The sequence below is a fragment of the Camelus dromedarius genome, chromosome 12 (genome assembly GCF_036321535.1).
Source record: "Camelus dromedarius isolate mCamDro1 chromosome 12, mCamDro1.pat, whole genome shotgun sequence".
NCBI lineage: Eukaryota > Metazoa > Chordata > Mammalia > Artiodactyla > Camelidae > Camelus > Camelus dromedarius.
Window position 1 is genome coordinate 49,310,062 of NC_087447.1, and position 4,029 is coordinate 49,314,090.

Consider the following 4,029-nt stretch of genomic DNA (forward strand, 5'->3'; position numbering starts at 1 on the left):
TGGAGCTGGAGACATTCCAGCTGAGAAACAGAACCAGGTTGCAGCCAATTGTCAGCCTGGGCTGCAGTCATCAGAAGGTTTGACTGGGGCTGGAGGATCCACTTCCAAGCTTATCTGTGGTTGTCGTCAGGTCTCCATTCTTTGCTGGCAGTTGGTCAAAGGTTTCAGTTCCTTTTTACACAAGCCTCTCCATGAGACTACTAATGACATGGTGACTAACTTCCCCTAAGTGAATGATCCAAGAAAGAAAATCCATCAAGATGGAAGCCATGGTGTGTTTTACAATCTAATCTTGGAAGTGACATACCATTGTTTTTACCATATTCTTTTTGTTACACAGACTAAACTTGGTACAGTATGGGAGGGGAACACAAAAGAGTATAAATGCCAGGAGGTGTGGATCTTTGGGAACCATTTGGAAGCTGGTTGCCACAAGTGCCCAAAACAGTACCTGGTACTCAATAAGTACTTATTCATTAGCGGCTGCTATTAGTCTCTCAATGGTCACAGACTAGCTGGGAAGACAAGATTTGATGTGAAAATATGAGACAGCTTGGCAAAGTAGACTGTGACTTCAACTGGGCAATGCTCAATTACATGGTAGAAGAGGGTCTGTGGGACAAAGAGGTGGAAATCAAGGAAGACCCCCCTGGCAGAGGTGGAACTGAGAGAGGATGCCAACCCAGAGAGGAGACAGAGGGCAAATATGGAAGGCACTATTGGTTGCCTTCCCACAGCCAATCCCCTTTTCCTCTTTCCAGGAGCAAGGTGCCCAGACACAAGGATGGTCCAAGCCATTCATGGAAATGCCTTCTTCTTTGCCAGTGAGTGGTCTAAGAGTGGACATGTGACCTCATTTTGATCAGTGAAATATAAAGAGATGGTCTTGGAAATCTCCCCTCTTAGATAAGAGAGAGGCATGAGAGAAGATACTTTTTGCTCCCATGCCTTTTCTTCCCACTTGGGAGGACATGATACTTGGTGTCACATCAGTCATTTTGTGATCACAGGCAGAGTCTCTCAAGGCTTGGAGTGGGAAAAGCCTGGGTCATCAGACATGGTTGAATCACCAGACCAAACCTGGATAAACCTTCTTCTGTCTTCCTTGTTAAGGAAAGAAAAGGTTTAGGCCACTCTAAACCAGGTTTTCTCTTACTTGCATTCTAACTGATTTGGTGAGCAAAGTATTCCAGTTCCCTCTGTTTTTCTTTTTTTTTTTTTTTTCCCCTCTTCCCCAGAGGGCAGTGTGAAAATGTGGAATAGGAAAGGGTCCTGGGCTGGGAGACAGTAGTCCTTGGTCTAACCCCAGCTCTGCTGCTGAGTTGCTCTGTAATCTTGAGCAAGTCCCTGCCCCTCTGGGCCTCCAATAATTATAGCTAATATTTATTGACTGTTTGCTGTGTGCCAAGGACTCTGCTAAGAGCTTCCCTTACATTACCTCATTCAATCCGCATATCAACTCTGCTATGTCAATATTATTATCCTCCTTATTTTATAGATAAGGAGACCAAGGCCCAGAGACATTAGGTAATTTGCTCAAGGTTACAAAGCAAGTGTAACCTTGGCTCTTTGGATTCTGAATTCAGGCTCATCTCTCTCTAAAGCCCAAGCTCCTGGCCATAATGCTATACTTCTTCGTGGTAAAAGGAAGTCTCTGGACAAGATGACCTCTAAGGGGCTTTCCAGCTCAAATATTCTTTGATTTGCTGTCCCATTTCTAGCTACATGATGAACAAACCAGCTTATCCTAGAGAAGAAACAAATAAGGACTGTCTTTAGCCATCTGAAAAGCTGTCATGTGAGTGGGAGATTAGACTTATTCAGTGTAGCTCAGAGGACATGAACTGGATGAGTGTGGGGACACTACAGGGAGATAGAATGTAGCTTATATAAGACAGAACTTTCTAGCTTCCATTCAGCAGGGGGTAGATGTATGCGCAGAGGCAATGACTCCCCTGTCATGAAATTTCTACAAGCCTGTGTTTGATAAACGTTTGTCAGAAGTACTGTATTGAGTAGAGGTGGGATTGAATGGTTTAAAATTTGTGGTGGGAATTAAATGGGATAATATAATCTAGTATATTTTAATACTCTCAGCACCCCAACTGATACAAATAGAGGGAGTCAAAAAACTGTTGTTTCTTTCCCTTTTTGACCCTGAGATTCTTAAGATTCTCTAATATAGATTTTTGGTTCTTTGGCTCTAATATTCCACAGTTCTGTAATTTCAACACATTGTGATTCTGCCCTGCTAAGACTCTATGATTTTAATATTCCAACTTTCCATGATTGTGTGGTTCTAGAAGCTGAGCAGTCTATGATTTTGTAATTTAATACTCTCTAGCTTTAACAATCCAAGATTCAATTAAGTGTCTCTCACCAGCTCCAAAAACATGAGGGAGTTGCTCCATATGCTGTGCTTCAATGGCCTGGACACACACTGGGCTTCTCCCTCTGCTCATGTTATCATTCCACTGCCTTCCCCGATCCCAGCCTCAGTATCTTCCTTCAGATCAACCCTCCTCCCTAACTGATACCTCCATCTTTACTCTGCTGCCTCCCAACCCACCAAGAAGGTATGTTCACTCTCTACCTGCTGGTGTTTTTTCGTTGAACAAGAAACTTCTCTATGCCCAGGCTTGTGCTTATTCCAAAAGAGACAAGAGAATAAGAAGGCATGGTTGTGATTCTCAGGGGTCCTAAGATCTAGGGGCTCAAGTTTCCTTTAAGTTCAACTCAAACTCACCTCTACCAGGAAGCCTTCCTTGATTGACACTAAATATGTAGCACCAATATTCTTAGTCATAACTGTGAAGATATGAGCACTTTGGTTGACTATAGGGCACATTTTAACTTATCTGTTCATCTTGTCTCCCGGATTATAATTGAGATTATCCCCTAAATTAAGAGCATGTCTCATCAACGAGAGTGAGAGTTTTCTAGAGGAAGATCATATCTTCCCCATCAGACATGGTCCATGCCTCTCTTATATCATACTTGAGTTAGAGTTAAAGGCAAAGTAATGTTTCTCCACCAGATTAATAAATTCCCAAAGGCAAGTTCATGTCTCTCCCATGGGACTGAGGATTTTATAAAAGCAGATGCTACATCTCCCCTTAATATGGGGAAGTCCTGAAACCAAGGACTGAACTTCCACTCTCATGCTGGGGGCATCTCTCTGAGATCAAAGGGTCTAAGGCTCTGCCCTCTCTTTCTGTTTCTTTAATCCCAGTCCAGGACGTTAGTCTTAAGAAGGGATATTTTCTCTAAAGCAGATAGATGAATAGAAGAGGGAATACTAGGAACTCAAGCCTCTCCCCAACATGTCCAGACCTTTTTGTGTCCTATCTTGGGCCATCTCCTAAAAGCTCCATTCCTCTACACAGACTGGGTCCCTCCTGGCTCCTCCCAGCAACTCAGAGCTATAAGTGAAGATGTCAGCACCTTGGACAGCGCCCAACCCATTACAGGACTCTGAGCCAGCGGAAGCTAAGCTCTCCGACTCCCTTAGCCTCTGGGTGATGGATTTCCTCGTTTCTCAATTTGATTAAAGCCCAGTAGATAACCAGAGCGCCTTGTTCCTTTCTCTTCTCTCTTCCTGATGAACATAATTAACTCCGTCAGGCTGAGAATACTTGCTCTTAAATACTGCCTGCCCAGCCCCGACCTAGGCATGAATCAGGAACACATAGCCGGAACACTTTGACAACGCACACTTTTTACCCCCTGGAGAGTGGAGGTGGGAGAGAAAGCTCTCCCTGAGATATACAGGGGCTATGAATGGAGATGAAATGTGGTGATTGGGTAAAGAAAACCCTGAACAGAAAGTCAGGAAATTTGAAGTTTAGTTCTGGCTTTGTCACTAATCTAGATAAGATCTAGAGCAAGTGATGTGCCCTTTATGAGCCTGTTTTTCCATTTGTAAGATGAGGATGTTGGATGAAACAACCTCAAATATTGCATTCAGTGCTAAAATTCTCTAGGGGAAAACTTTTAAAACAGAGAGGGAAAGAGATTTGCCTAAGGTCA

General features: G+C 43.4%; 1 long non-coding RNA gene across 1 annotated transcript; it reads left to right on the forward strand.

Annotated features, from left to right (window-relative positions):
- The first annotated feature begins 412 nt into the window (after positions 1–412).
- LOC135322592 (uncharacterized) lies at positions 413–3,568 on the forward strand. Its single transcript, XR_010383245.1, has 2 exons — positions 413–824; positions 3,387–3,568. It is a non-coding gene; the product is annotated as an uncharacterized LOC135322592 (long non-coding RNA).
- Positions 3,569–4,029: the final 461 nt, after the last annotated feature.